This window comes from Aplidium turbinatum, chromosome 2, assembly GCF_918807975.1.
Source record: "Aplidium turbinatum chromosome 2, kaAplTurb1.1, whole genome shotgun sequence".
In the NCBI taxonomy this organism is placed as follows: Eukaryota; Metazoa; Chordata; class Ascidiacea; order Aplousobranchia; family Polyclinidae; genus Aplidium; species Aplidium turbinatum.
This window is the reverse complement of record NC_137473.1, coordinates 28891644-28897995: the sequence shown is the minus strand read 5'-3', so window position 1 is coordinate 28897995 and position 6352 is coordinate 28891644. Positions and strand designations below refer to the sequence as shown.

At 38.2% G+C, this 6352-nt stretch overlaps 1 long non-coding RNA gene across 1 annotated transcript; it reads right to left on the bottom strand.

Moving 5' to 3' along the window:
• Positions 1-1210: 1210 nt before the first annotated feature.
• LOC145765584 (uncharacterized) lies at positions 1211-5932 on the bottom strand. Its single transcript, XR_014288590.1, has 4 exons — positions 5794-5932; positions 2875-3059; positions 1862-1990; positions 1211-1352 (listed from the first exon to the last, which is right to left on the bottom strand). It is a non-coding gene; the product is annotated as an uncharacterized LOC145765584 (long non-coding RNA).
• Between the last annotated feature and the right edge of the window lie 420 nt (positions 5933-6352).

Genomic DNA, 6352 nt, shown 5'->3' with positions numbered 1-6352 from the left:
CTGTCCCGTGTTTCTCTGTTTTGTTTATTCCGCACAAGATAAAGTAAAATAAACACAAAACAAAATTTAAAATTTTTTACCAGTCGGGAAAACTTTGCAATTACAGGTTGTGCGGTGGTTGATTTCTTTTGAAAGTTTGAACGTGGAGCAGCTTTGTCACAATCATTCACCAAAACACGGCGCTGAGAAGGTCACCACAATAACATTAGTTGCGAAACGAAAGGCAACCGCTAAACCATTTGAACCAGCGACTAAAATTATACGAGAAGAAATTTGAAGAGAAATTTCAAATCCTTAAGATTTGGAAGGACTACCTCCGATAGACAACATGTCCCGATACGTGAACAAGTTTCGGCAGCAGCACCGCCCCAAGAACCAACAACTAAGGATTTCGAATTGGATTACTTGAATGTGCCCCATGACTTCATATTTGAAGATATCTGTACCCAGCAAACATTGTACTTCGGCCCAACGTAGTGTGACAGTTGGTAAAATAATGCTCCTCCGTTGGCACTACGTTGTGGCCGAAGTTGACCCAACGTATCTTGCACCATTCGTCGCAGTTGGGACAACTTCTTCAAAATGTTTGGGCCAACGTTATCCCAACTCTGCACCCAACGTAGTTTATCGTTGGTACCCTACGATGGCCCAACGTATTTTGCACCATTCATCGCAGTTGGGACAACTTCTTTAAAATGTTTGGACCAACGTTATCCCAACTCTGCACCCAACGTAGTTCATTGTTGGTACCCTACGATGGCCCAACGTATTTTGCACCATTCATCGCAGTTGGGACAACTTCTTTAAAATGTTTGGACCAACGTTATCTCAACTCTGCACCCAACGTAGTTCATCGTTGGTACCCTACGATGGCCCAACGTATTTTGCACTATTCGTCGCAGTTGAGCCGACTTATTTTAAAATCTTTGGGCCTACGTAATCCCAACTCTACTGCCAACGTAGTTCATCGTTGGTACCTACGCTGGCCAAACGCACTTTACACTTTTCGTCGCAGTTGGCCATACATATTTTGCACTAATCGTTGTAGTTGAGCAACGTTGGTTAAACTTAACCTGCAATTTCAAGTTGACACTGTCCTGATGATCCAACATGCCAATACGATGACCATCTTCTTATACTGAGCAAATTTAAGTCAATGATGTAAACAAACGTAAAGTTGTTGAAAAATACATTTATTCGAATAGTAAAATGCACCACCCATGCACAATTCACAGCTACGACAAGACATGCATAAAAGTCTAAAAACACAGTGGACTGAGGTACTTCATGCCTCATCAGAAGACTGCGCCTGGATGTAACAACGTGATCTGTGGCGGCTCAAACGCAAGTACCTATAAAACAATATGCAACATTTGTAAAGAAAGCAGGGATGAAAGAAAATATACTGTACAGTGCAAATTAGGTCGTGTTTACAGCACCGTGAAAGAACAGACTCTAATTGCTACATATCCCATGGATATGTGTATGCAACACCCGGTTATGTTACAATAACAAGCATTTTTTTAATACATCCTAACATTCCTCAGTATGTTTTAATTCTGTAATTCGTAGCCTATACGATGGGGTGGGGAATGGGTATACCGTTATGTTCTATCAACCTCTAACATTAATGCACATTCGTTAATCGTGTTAATGCGGTTTGCCTTCTCTAACCAGTGCAAATTATTATTGTTATCGTTTGATAGATCTTCGAAGTCAAGTCTTAAAATGTGTGTATATTTCTTGAAGTTCTGCTCCAGCAATAAACTAATCGCTGGTTAAGTAAATAAAAATGCTTTTATTGCCCTTATTGAGAGAATAGTAACGATTTGTCAGTGACGGAGAGAACAAATGAACATACCCGCAGTACTTTTTGTAGCAAGACGTTTAAGCCGGCCCCCATCGCGGTCTTCCCACGTCTTAAACCAGTCGCCCAGTTTGTGGTCGATTTCTTGTAGAGTGCATGATTTCGTATTGCTCTGGACAACATCTATAAGTAAAGCAGTTTTGTAAACAAATAATGTTACATCGATTTTTATTTTTACACAATCATCTACAGCAGTGGCCAGCGGCTCTTAACCTGTGGGTAATTACTCAATCTGGGGAAGTTTGAGGTCTTCCAGAGGGCAATGAGCAGGACAGTGCAAATTATTACCAATTTTTAATCAAACTTAAATCATTGTTGGGTTTGGCTTTGGCTATTCCATTCAATTGATTGCCAAAGACTAATAAAATTGGTACGAATGGAATTAATTTTATGCTGCTGTTTGGAAGTCTTCACGAGAAGATGCAGAACAACGTGTTCTTGTCGAAGGTTGCTTATTTGTGCGACTTTTTCTCTGACATAAACGCCTTGAACTGCTTGCAGGGCAAATGGACAAGGTTATGGGATTTAATAGACAAATAATAGATTTAAGATGCCCAACATGCTTAATTGCTTAAAATGGGGTAACGGGTCAGAAAAGGTTAAGAACGTTGCTCTACAGAGTCTACAGTCTGTTTCACGTGCGTGGCACGATCATCAGGAGAGCTGTAATAAAAATAAAAGCGAGGACATCACCATAAGCATAGCCGCCGAACCCAGGAAGGTCGGCCTTCCTGACCTTTTCGCAGAGAAGGCCACCCTTCCCTGCGAAATCGGCCAGATCAACTTTCTAATCTCATCTTTTTTACTGCACACGAGTAAACAGCAGGTGTTTTTCAACTAGATCTAGACTGAGGCATTAATCAGGGATAGTAAACAGCAAATTGACAAAAAAGATTACGAAAAAGGTAAACTTCAGATGCTGCAAAACTTATGATATATCCAAGGTTGTTACTGGAGACGATATCATACCAACAAGAGGTGAATACAAAACTTAAACAAACACTTACCTACGACCATGTTCTTTAAGTTTTGCATGGAATCAAAAGAAAACTTTTTCTCTCCACTTAATGTATTTTCCCCTTCCCGGTCCGCGAGACGTAACTTGCGGCTTCGTTTAACATCACCTGAGGCATCAATCGATTAACCGTGTCGTATAGGCTTTTTCCTCCTAGATACGACACAGTTGTTTGAACTGCAATAGAACAGATGGATGTTGAAATGCATACGCCGAGATCGTTAAAACAGCATAGAAAGCAGTCCCATCAAACAGTCGCGGTGCGTACCAGGCTACCAGCGTACATAGGTGTCGAAATAGGGTGGGCCGGGTGGGCTTTATTTTAACAAAATATGTTTTGCCCACCCTGTTTTCATGACACCTATGAAGTGTTCGTTACAATTATTTCCGTTTTTGTTTTTAGCTGAATTATCCAACCAACTGCAGTGTAACCTCTGAAGACTTGCAATAAACAAGATCACAGATATGCGTAAATCAAACGCACAATACCACATTCCAATTGACAACTTTGAAGGTGGGTATGTAAATGAACCCAAACCTCCAAACAGTAACATTGATACCAACATCAGATTGTTCCAAATTCCAGTTATTAACATCAAGGCTAAATATTTTCACCAAGTTGTCAACTTAAACCTCAAAGATATCAAGCATCTGCTCATGTATTTGGATTAAAACGTAGAGATGGCCTCATCACTATCAGACAAAAACTAAAGTCCCGAAAGCTGACGAAATTCTTCAATACCAAACACGATTTTAATGTTTGTGCAGACTAATACTGTGTGATGCTGAAACCAGCTTTGAAATTTTTGTGTTTTCAATATGGAGTTGTGTGATACAAACCATACAACAGCATGTCTGTAAGAATGTGAAGGACTGATTCACCCAAGCGTTTTGACTCCAATATGACATTTGAAATACAAATTAAATATGCACACAATGAATTCAGTTTATTTAAGAATTTCTAAAACAAAACTATATTCTGCCTCATTGAAGCCGAACTGTGACAGTGTGAATCAGCCATAAAAATAGTGGGTTACTCGAAGTCCACTTTGAAACTAGACTGTTTTATTGATTCTTTGATTGCTAAGATCAAGTGTATTTATACTAGAAGAGGACTTCATTTGTTTGAGTAAGTTTTTAAAAGTAGTTTTACTTGATGGGGTATGTTTCACAGTCATAAGATCAATCATTATACACTTTTGACATCGCACCCACTGCATCAGTGCTTGATTTTACTTTAAAAAATCAGTAATTTGCTTGTAACTTTTTTCTGTACATTTTTAAGAGAAAGTTCTTTGGAAATAAGATAGAAACATGTTACTTCTGCAGCATTTAAGCCAAAAACTAACTTTCTAGTATAAGCAGTTATCAAGATATGGCAAAATTAGCTATTTTCAGCTCGTTTGGTGAAATTGCACGGCCACTAGAGGGTGCAAGAACCCAAAATTATGATAGAAGTATTTCATTTGATATTTGGGGCCATATATCAAGACCACTTTTTAAAATTCATTTTTTTTTATTTTTCACTCCACCCTAATGAACAATTCGTACCCTCAGTTACCTTGAAAAGATCAAGAGAAAAAATTAAAAAAGCAGTCGCTGATTGTAGTCGCTGATCGTAGTTTCCGCAAACATTTTAAAAGGATTAGATATCGATTAGCTAGGCATCGGTATCCGCAAACAAACAAAGTGAAAAGATCGAGAGAAAAAAATAGAACATTGCTGATCGCAGTTTCCGTTTTTCCGCAAACATTTTAAAATTTCCGGTAATGCAAACATTTTAAAATTTCCGGTAATGCAAACATTTTAAAGTTTCCGGTAATGATTCTAAGAGTTTGCCGAAGTCGCTGAACGCAGTTTCCGCAAACATTTTAAAAGGGTTAAGGTTTAGGGTGTTTCCGCAAACAAACAAACTGAAAAGATCGAGTGAAAAAAAAATAGAACAAAGCCGAAGTTGCTGATCGCAGTTTCCATTTTTCCACAGTTTCCGCAAACATTTTAAAATTTCTAGTAATGATCCTAAGAGCTTGCTGAAGTCGCCGATCGCACTCGCAGTTTCCGCAAACATTTAAAAAGGGGTACCTCTAAATACCCATTGTCAGGCATTAGACAAATCCTAGACAATGCCTTGAAATTACCGACAATGCCTGAAAGTAGCTACTCTACAATGCCTGACAACCCCTGAAAATGCTATAATGCCTAACAAACCCGTCAACCACTGATAATGATCGACAATGCCTGGAAATTCCCAACAATGCCTGAAAGTAGTTAGCCTACTCCACAATACCTGACAACCCCTGAAAATGCTCCACAAACCCCCAAAAAGCCTACTATGCCTGACAATGGGTATTTAGAGGTAGGCCTACCGTTTTAAAAGGGTTAGGCTTGGTTAGAGTTTCCGCAAACATTTTAAAAGGGTTCGGGATTAGGGTTGATCAAAGTTTCCGCAAACATTTAAAAATTTCTTTAAATGATCCTAAGAGTTTTTGTTTGTTTGCGGAAAAATTTTAAAATATTTGCAGAAACTGTGATCAGCGACTTCGGCTTTTTTTAATTTTTTTTTCGATCTTTTCAAGGTACGAACTGACGGTACGAATTGTTCATGGTGGTACTAATTAGGTTGCATCCGATGCTGCGCAATCTACTTCATAAAACAATCTGCAAAAAACTTGTGGTATATACATAATGCGGTGATAGTAGCAACATTCGAATCCTGATAAAAAACTTCTCGTTGACATAATAGTCATTTTTATGCCACTTGAAAGTGAAGATACCACTTTTTGAAAAAATCGAGTAGGCTACTTCTAAAAATGTTACTTCAAAACCAATAAACAGGTCACGTAATTGCCGTAAAAAGTATTAAATAGTTTACCCTGAAGAATAGATTAGAGTCAACTGCAATAAACCTTACCTGAGTTTCATGATGATCATTCATTTGGGCAGTGCTCTCATAAATGAAAACCTGAAAGTCCCCAAAGCTACGTCTAAAAATTCCTAGATTACATCAAAGTTCCCTAAATCATTATTACATTCAAACAGTTTCACGTTCTGAAACAAAAAGCAAGAGTTAAGCGGTTTAAACAACAACACTAGCAAAAACCATTCTACATATCAATCAATCAATCAAGTTTATTTCGGCATAGCTCCACATTCATTTTCAATCTACACATCAGGAGATATAACAGTCGACTTTATAAATATGGAAACTACACCATGGAGGCACCGAAAAAACCATGCGGTTATCTAAGTCAAGGTGCCCCCACTTGGGATGTTTTACTGGGTAGAATATATAATTGGATTAACAGTACGGAGAAAAAAAAGAAAAAAAAAAAACACACAAAGAAAAACAACAACAAAAAAGGTTATCAAACGCACTAAAGCAACAATATAATGAAAGAATGGCATTTAAATGGGTCAGTAAGTGGTAGTCTATATCACCACCGTCATTCTGGCAGAATAGTTTTTCCGCT